This window comes from Solea solea, chromosome 20 (genome assembly GCF_958295425.1).
Source record: "Solea solea chromosome 20, fSolSol10.1, whole genome shotgun sequence".
In the NCBI taxonomy this organism is placed as follows: Eukaryota; Metazoa; Chordata; class Actinopteri; order Pleuronectiformes; family Soleidae; genus Solea; species Solea solea.
This window is the reverse complement of record NC_081153.1, coordinates 249311-266592: the sequence shown is the minus strand read 5'-3', so window position 1 is coordinate 266592 and position 17282 is coordinate 249311.

Sequence of the window (17282 nt, the reverse complement as noted above, 5' to 3'; positions counted from 1 at the left end):
AGATCCTTCATCAGAGTCTCGAGTCTCAGGGTACAGAGGAGCTGTGTAAGATAATCCAGCACTGCCAGGACAGAGTCATTAAGGTAATACACAAAGAAAACAGGCTTGTGCATCAAATTATTGCATCACATCTACATTAATATCTAATAATATTACACCTGGCATACTCCAGCCCTGGGAGTGAAACTTTTGGTCTGGCCTTGTTTTAGAGTTAAGGAAAATTCAGGTTCAACTTTATCAATTTATTAATTTTTGAGCAAGAGTCCAGGATACCGGGCTATTGCCCAGCTTAATCCCTTCTGTGCATCGTCCTCTGATATTTTCAAGCCTCAACTTGCCAGCTCCATGTTTATTTTTATTATATCAGAAAGTATGAGTGTGTGGATGAGCTAACTCATGCTTTTGAAGCATGATGATGGTCGCCACAGCGGTCGTCTTCCAGATAGAGATTAGATAGAAAATAAAAACTCCAAACTCAAGGAATAAACACTTGACTTTTGCGAGAACAGGTGAACGTCACATAGTGTACCCTGAGACATTATTGCTCTGGACCATAATCAAGTGGACTGATAAGAGATTACCGGCATCTTGTGAAATGTGCCAGTACACAAATAAAAGTGCCGGTTCTGTGTACTGGACAGTACCGGGCCACTTCTAGTTAATAATTGTACTGTAGTGACAGTGATGGTATTTTATGTACACTTAATGTCTCTTATGTGATGTTATTCTTTAACAAACAAGTGCACAATAAAAATTCACTGGGAATTCTAAACAGCACATTGCAATTTATTCAATTATTATCGGAGTATTGATCAGTAATACAGTGAAAATGAGAGGAAATGTTTAAGGTGTGCGCCCCTAAATGTTCTGCTTGCTCTCCTAAAACATTCAGTTATAGGGGGGGCTACTGTGCTCCTAGTAAAAAGTTAGTCTGGTGCCCTGCATACATTGTTCTAAAGGGTTTATGGTCTTAGTTCCTCTTCAGTAGAGCTGCATGTCCACAATGTAAATTTAATTTTACATTTAAATGCAGAGCTGTCAGTCCCACCGTGTGTGATTGACAGCTCTGCATTTCATGTTTGCAAAGTTGCAGTTATAGGTGGATTTGTAGTGGACAAGCTATCAGTATCCATCCCTTCTCTTATAACTATGGTTGTTTCTGGTTTCAAAAACTAACATGGTGTTGCCCAAAATACTAAACTCCAACATTTAAACAGGGGAGTCTACCCATCAGTGGCAACCCAAATAGTTGACACATCCCAACCTTATGAGAACCTGCCTCTCAAAATTTTATGGTTATGGATTCATATTTTATCTCTGACAAATGGAATGTGAACTATGATGAGGAAGGCATGACAATATTATAGCTATATCATGACATGAGACAAGATATGATCTTAGAATTTTGATATTGTCATATCGGGTATTTGTGATGAATTGTCCTGGTTTGAGAATTTTGGAGAAAATGAAGCTCAAAAGTCAAGATTTTGACAATTATTTTGCAACAATTTGTGACTTTGCACTGCCCTCTAGTGGCCTAATATGATTTCCCATGAAATATGTCACCTGCTTTGCATACTACAGCTCCTTATTTTTCCAGTGATCCCCTATATGTCCATATCTACTTTGGACTATAGGAGAAAGTCCATCTCAAATATGAATGCTGACTGAATTCTAGTGCAACCATTCCTGGATTTGCACTTCTCCCTACTGGCCGAAACGTGCATTTTTTTTAAGGTGGAATCGAAACTTAATAAAAATCGGAAGCGAATGCTGAAGGTGGCCCTACAGCATCATCATGTCATTGTTCCCAATAGAATGAGTGCGCGAGTTTTTGTTTTTTTATGTTAATATAATGTCAATGTATTATGTGATGATAACAATAATAATATTAACAGCAATAATAATAATAATAATATTAATAATAATGATATGATTACAACAATAATGTGTGCTGTGAAAGCAACATTTGTTGAAAAAAACATTGTAGAAATATTTTTTTGAAGTTTGATTATGACAAATAACCATACAGTTAACTGAACAAATGAAATGTACATCTTATAAGATATACTTCTGTACTCTCAGTGTTTGATTTTGCAATGATTTCACTGTTTGGGTGTGTTTTTCTATTGGTGTCTGTTTGTGTGCGCATTCAGCTGAGATAAGGCTGTTTCCGGATTTTTTTCATTTTTCTACTTTCCCATAACATTAACCTCACAAATGAAGTTAACATCTTAAAAGATTTAGTTCTGTACCCTCAGTGTTTGATTTTGCAATGATTTCACTGTTTGGATGTGTTTTTCTATTGGTGTCTGTTTGTGTGCGCATTCAGCTGTGATAAGGCTGTTTCCGGATTTTTTTCATTTTTCTACTTTCCCATAACATTAACCTCACAAATGAAGTTAACATCTTAAAAGATTTAGTTCTACACCCTCAGTGTTTGATTTTGCAATGATTTCACTGTTTGGATGTGTTTTTCTATTGGTGTCTGTTTGTGTGCGCATTCAGCTGAGATAAGGCTGTTTCCGGATTTTTTTTAATTTTTCTGCTGTCCCATAACATAAACCTCACAAATGAAGTTAACAACTAAAAGATTTTGTTCTGTACCCTCAGTGTTTGATTTTGCAAAGATTTCACTGTTTGTATGTGTTTTTCTATTGGTGTCTGTTTGTGTGCGCATTCAGCTGAGATAAGGCTGTTTCCGGATTTTTTTTATTTTTCTGCTGTCCCATAACATTAACCTCACAAATGAAGTTAACATCTTAAAAGATTTAGTTCTGTACACTCAGTGTTTGATTTTGCAATGATTTCACTGTTGGGATGTGTTTTTCTATTGGTGTCTGTTTGTGTGCGCATTCAGCTGAGATAAGGCTGTTTCCGGATTTTTTTATTTTTTCTGCTGTCCCATAACATAAACCTCACAAATGAAGTTAACTTCTTAAAAGATTTAGTTCTGTACCCTCAGTGTTTGATTTTGCAATGATTTCACTGTTTGGATGTGTTTTTCTATTTGTGTCTGTTTGTGTGCGCATTCAGCTGAGATAAGGCTGTTTCCGGATTTTTTTCATTTTTCTACTTTCCCATAACATAAACCTCACAAATGAAGTTAACGTAAAAGATTTAGTTCTGTACCCTCAGTTTTTGATTTTGCAAAGATTTCACTGTTTGTATGTGTTTTTCTATTGGTGTCTGTTTGTGTGCGCATTCAGCTGAGATAAGGCTGTTTCCGGATTTTTTTTATTTTTCTGCTGTCCCATAACATTAACCTCACAAATGAAGTTAACATCTTAAAAGATTTAGTTCTGTACACTCACTGTTTGATTTTGCAATGATTTCACTGTTGGGATGTGTTTTTCTATAAGTGTCTGTTTGTGTGCGCATTCAGCTGAGATAAGGCTGTTTCCGGATTTTTTTCATTTTTCTACTTTCCCATAACATAAACCTCACAAATGAAGTTAACATCTTAAAAGATTTAGTTTTGTACCCTCAGTGTTTGATTTTGCAATGATTTCACTGTTTGGATGTGTTTTTCTATTGGTGTCTGTTTGTGTGCGCATTCAGCTTAGATAAGGCTGTTTCCGGATTTTTTTCATTTTTCTACTTTCCCATAACATTAACCTCACAAATGAAGTTAACATCTTAAAATATTTAGTTCTGTACCCTCAGTGTTTGATTTTGCAAAGATTTCACTGTTTGGATGTGTTTTTCTATTGGTGTCTGTTTGTGTGCGCATTCAGCTGAGATAAGGCTGTTTCCGGATTTTTTTCATTTTTCTACTTTCCCATAACATAAACCTCACAAATGAAGTTAACATCTTAAAAGATTTAGTTTTGTACCCTCAGTGTTTGATTTTGCAATGATTTCACTGTTTGGATGTGCTTTTCTATTGGTGTCTGTTTTGTGCGCATTCAGCTGAGATAAGGCTGTTTCCGGATTTTTTTCATTTTTCTACTTTCCCATAACATGAACCTCACAAATGAAGTTAACATCTTAAAAGATTTAGTTCTGTACCCTCAGTGTTTGATTTTGCAATGATTTCACTGTTTAGATGTGTTTTTCTATTGGTGTCTGTTTGTGTGCGCATTCAGCTGAGATAAGGCTGTTTCCGGATTTTTTTCATTTTTCTACTTTCCCATAACATAAACCTCACAAATGAAGTTAACATCTTAAAAGATTTAGTTTTGTACCCTCAGTGTTTGATTTTGCAATGATTTCACTGTTTGGATGTGCTTTTCTATTGGTGTCTGTTTTGTGCGCATTCAGCTGAGATAAGGCTGTTTCCGGATTTTTTTAATTTTTCTGCTGTCCTATAACATAAACCTCACAAATGAAGTTAACGTAAAAGATTTTGTTCTGTACCCTCAGTGTTTGATTTTGCAAAGATTTCACTCTTTGGATGTGTTTTTCTATGGGTGTCTGTTTGTGTGCACATTCAGCTGAGATAAGGCTGTTTCCGGATTGTTTTTTATTTTTCTGCTGTCCCATAACATAAACCTCACAAATGAAGTTAACTTCTTAAAAGATTTAGTTCTGTACCCTCAGTGTTTGATTTTGCAAAGATTTCACTGTTTGGATGTGTTTTTCTATTGGTGTCTGTTTGTGTGCGCATTCAGCTGAGATAAGGCTGTTTCCGGATTCTTTTCATTTTTCTACTTTCCCATAACATAAACCTCACAAATGAAGTTAACATCTTAAAAGATTTAGTTTTGTACCCTCAGTGTTTGATTTTGCAATGATTTCACTGTTTGGATGTGTTTTTCTATTGGTGTCTGTTTGTGTGCGCATTCAGCTGAGATAAGGCTGTTTCCGGATTTTTTTCATTTTTCTACTTTCCCATAACATAAACCTCACAAATGAAGTTAACATCTTAAAATATTTAGTTCTGTACCCTCAGTGTTTGATTTTGCAATGATTTCACTGTTTAGATGTGTTTTTCTATTGGTGTCTGTTTGTGTGCGCATTCAGCTGAGATAAGGCTGTTTCCGGATTTTTTTTCATTTTTCTACTTTCCCATAATATAAACCTCACAAATGAAGTTAACATCTTAAAAGATTTAGTGCTGTACCCTCAGTGTTTGATTTTGCAAAGATTTCACTGTTTGGATGTGTTTTTCTATTGGTGTCTGTTTGTGTGCGCATTCAGCTGAGATAAGGCTGTTTCCGGATTGTTTTTTATTTTTCTGCTGTCCCATAACATAAACCTCACAAATGAAGTTAACTTCTTAAAAGATTTAGTTCTGTACCCTCAGTGTTTGATTTTGCAAAGATTTCACTGTTGGGATGTGTTTTTCTATTGGTGTCTGTTTGTGTGCGCATTCAGCTGAGATAAGGCTGTTTCCGGATTTTTTTTCATTTTTCTACTTTCCCATAACATAAACCTCACAAATGAAGTTAACACCTTAAACGATTTAGTTCTGTACCCTCAGTGTTTGATTTTGCAATGATTTCACTGTTTGGATGTGTTTTTCTATTGGTGTCTGTTTGTGTGCGCATTCAGCTGAGATAAGGCTGTTTCCGGATTTTTTTCATTTTTCTACTTTCCCATAACATAAACCTCACAAATGAAGTTAACATCTTAAAAGATTTAGTTTTGTACCCTCAGTGTTTGATTTTGCAATGATTTCACTGTTTGGATGTGTTTTTCTATTGGTGTCTGTTTGTGTGCGCATTCAGCTGAGATAAGGCTGTTTCCGGATTTTTTTCATTTTTCTACTTTCCCATAACATAAACCTCACAAATGAAGTTAACATCTTAAAGTATTTAGTTCTGTACCCTCAGTGTTTGATTTTGCAAAGATTTCACTGTTTGGATGTGTTTTTCTATTGGTGTCTGTTTGTGTGCGCATTCAGCTGAGATAAGGCTGTTTCCGGATTTTTTTCATTGTTCTACTTTCCCATAACATAAACCTCACAAATGAAGTTAACAACTAAAAGATTTTGTTCTGTACCCTCAGTGTTTGATTTTGCAAAGATTTCACTGTTTGGATGTGTTTTTCTATTGGTGTCTGTTTGTGTGCGCATTCAGCTGAGATAAGGCTGTTTCCGGATTTTTTTTATTTTTCTACTTTCCCATAACATAAACCTCACAAATGAAGTTAACATCTTAAAAGATTTAGTTTTGTACCCTCAGTGTTTGATTTTGCAATGATTTCACTGTTTGGATGTGTTTTTCTATTGGTGTCTGTTTGTGTGCGCATTCAGCTGAGATAAGGCTGTTTCCGGATTTTTTTCATTTTTCTACTTTCCCATAACATAAACCTCACAAATGAAGTTAACATCTTAAAAGATTTAGTTCTGTACCCTCAGTGTTTGATTTTGCAAAGATTTCACTGTTTGGATGTGTTTTTCTATTGGTGTCTGTTTGTGTGCGCATTCAGCTGAGATAAGGCTGTTTCCGGATTTTTTTCATTTTTCTACTTTCCCATAACATAAACCTCACAAATGAAGTTAACATCTTAAAAGATTTAGTTTTGTACCCTCAGTGTTTGATTTTGCAATGATTTCACTGTTTGGATGTGCTTTTCTATTGGTGTCTGTTTTGTGCGCATTCAGCTGAGATAAGGCTGTTTCCGGATTTTTTTAATTTTTCTGCTGTCCTATAACATAAACCTCACAAATGAAGTTAACGTAAAAGATTTAGTTCTGTACCCTCAGTGTTTGATTTTGCAAAGATTTCACTGTTTGGATGTGTTTTTCTATGGGTGTCTGTTTGTGTGCACATTCAGCTGAGATAAGGCTGTTTCCGGATTTTTTTTATTTTTCTGCTGTCCCATAACATTAACCTCACAAATGAAGTTAACATCTTAAAAGATTTAGTTCTGTACACTCACTGTTTGATTTTGCAATGATTTCACTGTTGGGATGTGTTTTTCTATAAGTGTCTGTTTGTGTGCGCATTCAGCTGAGATAAGGCTGTTTCCGGATTTTTTTTATTTTTCTGCTGTCCCATAACATTAACCTCACAAATGAAGTTAACATCTTAAAAGATTTAGTTCTGTACACTCACTGTTTGATTTTGCAATGATTTCACTGTTGGGATGTGTTTTTCTATAAGTGTCTGTTTGTGTGCGCATTCAGCTGAGATAAGGCTGTTTCCGGATTTTTTTCATTTTTCTACTTTCCCATAACATAAACCTCACAAATGAAGTTAACATCTTAAAAGATTTAGTTTTGTACCCTCAGTGTTTGATTTTGCAATGATTTCACTGTTTGGATGTGTTTTTCTATTGGTGTCTGTTTGTGTGCGCATTCAGCTGAGATAAGGCTGTTTCCGGATTTTTTTCATTTTTCTACTTTCCCATAACATAAACCTCACAAATGAAGTTAACATCTTAAAATATTTAGTTCTGTACCCTCAGTGTTTGATTTTGCAAAGATTTCACTGTTTGGATGTGTTTTTCTATTGGTGTCTGTTTGTGTGCGCATTCAGCTGAGATAAGGCTGTTTCCGGATTTTTTTCATTTTTCTACTTTCCCATACCATAAACCTCACAAATGAAGTTAACATCTTAAAAGATTTAGTTTTGTACCCTCAGTGTTTGATTTTGCAATGATTTCACTGTTTGGATGTGCTTTTCTATTGGTGTCTGTTTTGTGCGCATTCAGCTGAGATAAGGCTGTTTCCGGATTTTTTTAATTTTTCTGCTGTCCTATAACATAAACCTCACAAATGAAGTTAACGTAAAAGATTTAGTTCTGTACCCTCAGTGTTTGATTTTGCAAAGATTTCACTGTTTGGATGTGTTTTTCTATGGGTGTCTGTTTGTGTGCACATTCAGCTGAGATAAGGCTGTTTCCGGATTGTTTTTTATTTTTCTGCTGTCCCATAACATAAACCTCACAAATGAAGTTAACTTCTTAAAAGATTTAGTTCTGTACCCTCAGTGTTTGATTTTGCAAAGATTTCACTGTTGGGATGTGTTTTTCTATTGGTGTCTGTTTGTATGCGTATTCAGCTGAGATAAGGCTGTTTCCGGATTTTTTTCATTTTTCTACTTTCCCATAACATAAACCTCACAAATGAAGTTAACATCTTAAAAGATTTAGTTCTGTACCCTCAGTGTTTGATTTTGCAATGATTTCACTGTTTGGATGTGTTTTTCTATTGGTGTCTGTTTGTGTGCGCATTCAGCTGAGATAAGGCTGTTTCCGGATTTTTTTCATTTTTCTACTTTCCCATAACATAAACCTCACAAATAAAGTTAACATCTTATAAGATATACTAATGTACCCTCGTCGTTCCGCTCGTCTTGGGACCCCAAACGAAATATGAAATATTCACACTCCTGCGACCTGTAGTTCCTCCAAAACTTTCACTCTGGCCAAAGGGTCTAAGACTGTATAGAGTCTGACATGACCTGATTTTCAGTTTTTGGATACAGGACTTTGGGCTTTTTTCCCCCGGCCAAAAAAAACTGCCAAAAACACAGTCTGTAAAATTCAAACGTAAGAAAGGTGGGAAACTGTCTTTTCTTCAGATCAATGAGCCCGGATGCTGATTTCTCCGTATGTGTATCAGGGACTCCTGGCTTATCCAGGGTGCCGAGTTTCAGACCTGTGCAACCTTTGGAAAGGTCAAAGGTCAGCCGCTCTGGTGTGTATTTTGTAATAATTCCTAAAGGCATTAAGCCAGTGGTCTGATTTTTCCGTATCTGTATCAGGGACTAAGGCTTATCCAGGGTGCCAAGTTTCAGACCCGTGCAACCTTATGAAAGGTCAAAGGTCAGCCGTTCGGGTGTGTTTTTTGTAATAATTCCTAAAGGCATTGAGCCAGGAGTCTGATTTTTCCGTATGTGTATCAGGGACTAAGGCTAATCTAGGGTGCCGAGTTTCAGACCTGTGCAACCTTCAGAAAGGTCAATGGTCAGCCGTTCCGGTGTGTTTTTTGTAATAATTCCTAAAGGCATTGAGCCAGGAGTCTGATTTTTCCGTATGTGTATCAGGGATTTAGGCTTATCCCGGGTGCAGAGTTTCAGACCTGTGCAACCTTCGGAAAGGTCAATAGTCAGTCGTTCGGGTGTGTTTTTTGTAATAATTCCTAAAGGCATTGAGTCAGGAGTCTGATTTTTCCGTATGTGTATCAGGGACTAAGGCTTATCCAGGGTGCCAAGTTTCAGACCCGTGCAACCTTTGGAAAGGTCAAAGGTCAGCCGTTCGGATGTGTTTTTTGTAATAATTCCTAAAGGCATTGAGCCAGGAGTCTGTTTTCTCTGTATGTTTATCAGGGACTAAAGCTTATCCCGGTTGCCGAGTTTCAGACCTGTGCAACCTTCGGAAAGGTCAATGGTCAGCCGTTCGGGTGTGTTTTTTGTAATAATTCCTAAAGGCATTGAGCCAGGAGTCTGATTTTTCCGTATGTGTATCAGGGATTTAGGCTTATCCCGGGTGCAGAGTTTCAGACCTGTGCAACCTTCGGAAAGGTCAATAGTCAGTCGTTCGGGTGTGTTTTTTGTAATAATTCCTAAAGGCATCGAGTCATGAGTCTGATTTTTCCGTATGTGTATCAGGGACTAAGGCGTGCCGAGTTTCAGACCTGTGTAACCTTCGGAAAGGTCAAAGGTCAGCCGTTTAGATTCAAGATTCAAGATTCAAGAATCAAGATTTCTTTATTGTCATACCAACACACATTAGACATGAGGTCAGAACGTAAATCAGTCTCTCCAGAACCCGGTCGGCCCAGCAATAAGAAGAATAAGAAAATAAGAAAAAAGAACCAACAGTTTAACTTAACAAAATATAAATTAAAAGAGATCAAAACTTTAAACTTCTGCAGGTAAGGTGCTGTGCAAAAAAGAATTTGGTGCAAGGGTGTGTACGGTACTGGGGGCATGTGCAAAGTACAGTACGTGGGCGGTGGGGGCAGCAGGGCTATGGGGGCTACAGAGAGTTCAGGAGTCTGACAGCTCCAGGGAAGAAGCTGTTCCTCAGTCTCGTAGTTCTGCTCTTGATGCTCCGTAGCCTCCTGCCTGAGGGGAGGTGGGTGAACAGTGTGTGTGCCGGGTGAGTGGGATCTCTCATGATGCAGGTGGCCCTTTTCCTGCATCTGGAGGTGAAGATGTCCGTGATGGTGGGGAGGCTGCTGCCCACGGTTCTCTGTGCAGCTTTCACCACTCTCTGCAGAGCCTTCTTCTCTGCTGCAGAGCAGCTGCCGTGCCACACAGTGATGCAGGAGCACAGGACACTCTCCACTACACATCTGTAGAAGGTGATAAGGGCTGACCTTCCTAGTTCAGCGCGTCTCAGCCTCCTGAGGAAGTAGAGGCGCTGTTGTGCCTTCCGGACCAGGCTGGAAGTGTTGCTGCTCCAGGTGAGGTCGTCCTTGAGATGCACGCCCAGGTACCTGAAGCTGGAGACCACTTCCACCACTGTTCCTCCGATGTGCAGGGGAGAATGGGGGGGATGTCTGCTCTGATGTTTAGGTGTGTTTTTTGTAATAGGCATTAAGCCAGGAGTCTGATTTTTCCGTATGTGTATCAGGGACTAAGGCTGATCGAGGGTATTTTAATCTTTTTTCTACTGTCCTATAATATGAAGTTAACATCTTATAAGGTATATTGATGTACCCTCATTGTTTGAATTTATAATGATTTCACTGTTTGGATGTGTTTTTCTATTTGTGTCTGTTTTTGTGCGCATTCAGACACACCGGAACGGCTGACCTTTGACCTTTCCAAAGGTTGCACGGGTCTGAAACTGTTTCTACTGTCCCATAACATAAACCTCACAAATAAAGTTAACATCTTATAAGATATAGTTATATACCTTCAGTGTTTGATTTTGCAATGATTTCACTGTTTGAATGTGTTTTTCTATTTTTGTCTGTTTTTGTGCGCATTCAGCTGGAATACGACTGTTTTCTGATTTTTTTTCATTTTTCTACTGTCCCATAACATAAACCTCACAAATAAAGTTAACATCTTATAAGATATACTAATGTACCCTCGTCGTTCCGCTCGTCTTGGGACCCCAAACGACATATGAAATATTCACACTCCTGCGACCTGTAGAAATGTAGTCCCTCTAAAACTTCCACTCTGGCCAAAGAGTCTAAGACTGTATAGAGTCTGACATGACCTGATTTTCAGTTTTTGGACACAGGACTTTGGGCTTTTTTCCCCCTGGCCAAAAAAACTGCCAAAAACACAGTCTGTAAAATTCAAACGTAAGAAAGGTGGGAAACTGTCTTTTCTTCAATAATTCCTAAAGGCAATGAGCCCGGATGCTGATTTCTCCGTATGTGTATCAGGGACTCCTGGCTGATCCAGGGTGCCGAGTTTCAGACCCGTGCAACCTTTGGAAAGGTCAAAGGTCAGCCGTTCGGGTGTGTTTTTTGTAATAATTCCTAAAGGCATTAAGCCAGGAGTCTGATTTTTCCGTATGTGTATCAGGGACTAAGGCTGATCGAGGGTATTTAAATCTTTTTTCTACTGTCCTATAATATGAAGTTAACATCTTATAAGGTATATTGATGTACCCTCAGTGTTTGAATTTATAATGATTTCACTGTTTGGATGTGTTTTTCTATTTGTGTCTGTTTTTGTGCGCATTCAGCAGGGATACGGCTGTTTTCGGAATTTTTTTCATTTTTCTACTGTCCCATAACATAAACCTCACAAATAAAGTTAAAATCTTATAGGATATAGTTATATACCTTCAGTGTTTGATTTTGCAATGATTTCACTGTTTGGATGTGTTTTTCTATTTGTCTCTTTTTTTGTGTGCATTCAGCAGGGATACGGCTGTTTTCTGATTTTTTTCATTTTTTTATTGTCCAATAACATAAACCTCACAAATAAAGTTAACATCTCATAAGATGTAGTTATATACCTTCAGTGTTTGATTTTGCAATGATTTCACTGTTTGAATGTGTTTTTCTATTTTTGTCTGTTTTTGTGCGCATTCAGCTGGAATACGACTGTTTTCTGATTTTTTTTCATTTTTCTACTGTCCCATAACATAAACCTCACAAATAAAGTTAACATATTATAAGATATTCTTCGGTACCCTCAGTGTTTGATTTTGCAATGATTTCACTTTTTTGATGTGTTTTTCTATTTGTGTCTGTTTTTGTGCGCATTCAGCTGGAATACGACTGTTTTCTGATTTTTTTTCATTTTCTACTGTCCCATAACATCAACCTCACAAATAAAGTTAACATCTTATAAGATATACTAATGTACCCTCGTCGTTCCGCTCGTCTTGGGACCCCAAACGACATTTGAAATATTCACACTCCTGCGACCTGTAGAAATGTAGTTCCTCCAAAACTTCCACTCTGGCCAAAGAGTCTAAGACTGTATAGAGTCTGACATGACCTGATTTTCAGTTTTTGGACACAGGACTTTGGGCTTTTTTCCCCCTGGCCAAAAAAAACTGCCAAAAACACAGTCTGTAAAATTCAAACGTAAGGAAAGGAAAGCAACTTTATTGTCATCATACTGGTATTGTACAACGAGATGTCGAGGTCAGATGGAGGGTTGATCAAAGAAAGGTGGGAAACTGTCTTTTCTTCAATAATTCCTAAAGGCAATGAGCCCGGATGCTGATTTCTCCGTATGTGTATCAGAGACTCCTGGCTGATCCAGGGTGCCGAGTTTCAGACCCGTGCAACCTTTGGAAAGGTCAAAGGTCAGCCGCTGTGGTGTGTTTTTTGTAATAATTCCTAAAGGCATTGAGTCAGGAGTCTGATTTTTCCGTATGTGTATCAGGGACTAAAGCTTATCCCGGTTGCCGAGTTTCAGACCTGTGCAACTTTCGGAAAAGGTCAAAGGTCAGCCGTTCGGGTGTGTTTTTTGTAATAATTCCTAAAGGCATTAAGCCAGGAGTCTGATTTTTCCGTATGTGTATCAGGGACTAAGGCTTATCCAGGGTGCCGAGTTTCAGACCCGTGCAACCTTTGGAAAGGTCAAAGGTCAGCCGTTCGGGTGTGTTTTGTGTAATAATTCCTAAAGGCATTAAGCCAGGAGTCTGATTTTTCCGTATGTGTATCAGGGACTAAGGCTTATCCAGGGTGCCGAGTTTCAGACCCGTGCAACCTTTGGAAAGGTCAAAGGTCAGCCGTTCGGGTGTGTTTTTTGTAATAATTCCTAAAGGCATTAAGCCAGGAGTCTGATTTTTCCGTATGTGTATCAGGGACTAAGGCTGATTGAGGGTATTTTAATCTTTTTTCTACTGTCCTATAATATGAAGTTAACATCTTATAAGGTATATTGATGTACCCTCAGTGTTTGAATTTATAATGATTTCACTGTTTGGATGTGTTTTTCTATTTGTGTCTGTTTTTGTGCGCATTCAGCAGGGATACGGCTGTTTTCGGAATTTTTTTCATTTTTCTACTGTCCCATAACATAAATCTCACAAATAAAGTTAAAATCTTATAGGATATAGTTATATACCTTCAGTGTTTGATTTTGCAATGATTTCACTGTTTGGATGTGTTTTTCTATTTGTCTCTGTTTTTGTGTGCATTCAGCAGGGATACGGCTGTTTTCTGATTTTTTTCATTTTTTTATTGTCCCATAACATAAACCTCACAAAAAAGTTAACATCTCATAAGATATAGTTATATACCTTCAGTGTTTGATTTTGCAATGATTTCACTGTTTGAGTGTGTTTTTCTATTTTTGTCTGTTTTTGTGCGCATTCAGCTGGAATACGACTGTTTTCTGATTTTTTTTCATTTTTCTACTGTCCCATAACATAAACCTCACAAATAAAGTTAACATCTTATAAGATATTCTTCGGTACCCTCAGTGTTTGATTTTGCAATGATTTCACTGTTTGGATGTGTTTTTCTATTTGTGTCTGTTTTTGTGCGCATTCAGCTGGAATACGACTGTTTTCTGATTTTTTTTCATTTTCTACTGTCCCATAACATCAACCTCACAAATAAAGTTAACATCTTATAAGATATACTAATGTACCCTCGTCGTTCCGCTCGTCTTGGGACCCCAAACGACATATGAAATATTCACACTCCTGCGACCTGTAGAAATGTAGTTCCTCCAAAACTTCCACTCTGGCCAAAGAGTCTAAGACTGTATAGAGTCTGACATGACCTGATTTTCAGTTTTTGGACACAGGACTTTGGGCTTTTTTCCCCCTGGCCAAAAAAAACTGCCAAAAACACAGTCTGTAAAATTCAAACGTAAGAAAGGTGGGAAACTGTCTTTTCTTCAATAATTCCTAAAGGCAATGAGCCCGGATGCTGATTTCTCCGTATGTGTATCAGGGACTCCTGGCTGATCCAGGGTGCCGAGTTTCAGACCCGTTTAACCTTTGGAAAGGTCAAAGGTCAGCCGCTGTGGTGTGTTTTTTGTAATAATTCCTAAAGGCATTGAGTCAGGAGTCTGATTTTTCCGTATGTGTATCAGGGACTAAAGCTTATCCCGGTTGCCGAGTTTCAGACCTGTGCAACTTTCGGAAAAGGTCAAAGGTCAGCCGTTCGGGTGTGTTTTTTGTAATAATTCCTAAAGGCATTAAGCCAGGAGTCTGATTTTTCCGTATGTGTATCAGGGACTAAGGCTTATCCAGGGTGCCGAGTTTCAGACCCGTGCAACCTTTGGAAAGGTCAAAGGTCAGCCGTTCGGGTGTGTTTTGTGTAATAATTCCTAAAGGCATTAAGCCAGGAGTCTGATTTTTCCGTATGTGTATCAGGGACTAAGGCTTATCCAGGGTGCCGAGTTTCAGACCCGTGCAACCTTTGGAAAGGTCAAAGGTCAGCCGTTCGGGTGTGTTTTTTGTAATAATTCCTAAAGGCATTAAGCCAGGAGTCTGATTTTTCCCTATGTGTATCAGGGACTAAGGCTGATTGAGGGTATTTTAATCTTTTTTCTACTGTCCTATAATATGAAGTTAACATCTTATAAGGTATATTGATGTACCCTCAGTGTTTGAATTTATAATGATTTCACTGTTTGGATGTGTTTTTCTATTTGTGTCTGTTTTTGTGCGCATTCAGCAGGGATACGGCTGTTTTCTCATTTTTTTCATTTTTTTATTGTCCCATAACATAAACCTCACAAATAAAGTTAACATCTCATAAGATATAGTTATATACCTTCAGTGTTTGATTTTGCAATGATTTCACTGTTTGAGTGTGTTTTTCTATTTTTGTCTGTTTTTGTGCGCATTCAGCTGGAATACGACTGTTTTCTGATTTTTTTTCATTTTTCTACTGTCCCATAACATAAACCTCACAAATAAAGTTAACATCTTATAAGATATTCTTCGGTACCCTCAGTGTTTGATTTTGCAATGATTTCACTGTTTGGATGTGTTTTTCTATTTGTGTCTGTTTTTGTGCGCATTCAGCTGGAATACGACTGTTTTCTGATTTTTTTTCATTTTCTACTGTCCCATAACATCAACCTCACAAATAAAGTTAACATCTTATAAGATATACTAATGTACCCTCGTCGTTCCGCTCGTCTTGGGACCCCAAACGACATATGAAATATTCACACTCCTGCGACCTGTAGAAATGTAGTTCCTCCAAAACTTCCACTCTGGCCAAAGAGTCTAAGACTGTATAGAGTCTGACATGACCTGATTTTCAGTTTTTGGACACAGGACTTTGGGCTTTTTTCCCCCTGGCCAAAAAAAACTGCCAAAAACACAGTCTGTAAAATTCAAACGTAAGAAAGGTGGGAAACTGTCTTTTCTTCAATAATTCCTAAAGGCAATGAGCCCGGATGCTGATTTCTCCGTATGTGTATCAGAGACTCCTGGCTGATCCAGGGTGCCGAGTTTCAGACCCGTGCAACCTTTGGAAAGGTCAAAGGTCAGCCGCTGTGGTGTGTTTTTTGTAATAATTCCTAAAGGCATTGAGTCAGGAGTCTGATTTTTCCGTATGTGTATCAGGGACTAAAGCTTATCCCGGTTGCCGAGTTTCAGACCTGTGCAACTTTCGGAAAAGGTCAAAGGTCAGCCGTTCGGGTGTGTTTTTTGTAATAATTCCTAAAGGCATTAAGCCAGGAGTCTGATTTTTCCGTATGTGTATCAGGGACTAAGGCTTATCCAGGGTGCCGAGTTTCAGACCCGTGCAACCTTTGGAAAGGTCAAAGGTCAGCCGTTCGGGTGTGTTTTGTGTAATAATTCCTAAAGGCATTAAGCCAGGAGTCTGATTTTTCCGTATGTGTATCAGGGACTAAGGCTTATCCAGGGTGCCGAGTTTCAGACCCGTGCAACCTTTGGAAAGGTCAAAGGTCAGCCGTTCGGGTGTGTTTTTTGTAATAATTCCTAAAGGCATTAAGCCAGGAGTCTGATTTTTCCGTATGTGTATCAGGGACTAAGGCTGATTGAGGGTATTTTAATCTTTTTTCTACTGTCCTATAATATGAAGTTAACATCTTATAAGGTATATTGATGTACCCTCAGTGTTTGAATTTATAATGATTTCACTGTTTGGATGTGTTTTTCTATTTGTGTCTGTTTTTGTGCGCATTCAGCAGGGATACGGCTGTTTTCGGAATTTTTTTCATTTTTCTACTGTCCCATAACATAAATCTCACAAATAAAGTTAAAATCTTATAGGATATAGTTATATACCTTCAGTGTTTGATTTTGCAATGATTTCACTGTTTGGATGTGTTTTTCTATTTGTCTCTGTTTTTGTGTGCATTCAGCAGGGATACGGCTGTTTTCTGATTTTTTTCATTTTTTTATTGTCCCATAACATAAACCTCACAAATAAAGTTAACATCTCATAAGATATAGTTATATACCTTCAGTGTTTGATTTTGCAATGATTTCACTGTTTGAATGTGTTTTTCTATTTTTGTCTGTTTTTGTGCGCATTCAGCTGGAATACGACTGTTTTCTGATTTTTTTTCATTTTTCTACTGTCCCATAACATAAACCTCACAAATAAAGTTAACATCGTATAAGATATAGTTATATACCTTCAGTGTTTGATTTTGCAATGATTTCACTGTTTGAATGTGTTTTTCTATTTTTGTCTGTTTTTGTGCGCATTCAGCTGGAATACGACTGTTTTCTGATTTTTTTTCATTTTTCTACTGTCCCATAACATAAACCTCACAAATAAAGTTAACATATTATAAGATATTCTTCGGTACCCTCAGTGTTTGATTTTGCAATGATTTCACTTTTTTGATGTGTTTTTCTATTTGTGTCTGTTTTTGTGCGCATTCAGCTGGAATACGACTGTTTTCTGATTTTTTTTCATTTTCTACTGTCCCATAACATCAACCTCACAAATAAAGTTAACATCTTATAAGATATACTAATGTACTCTCGTCGTTCCGCTCGTCTTGGGACCCAAA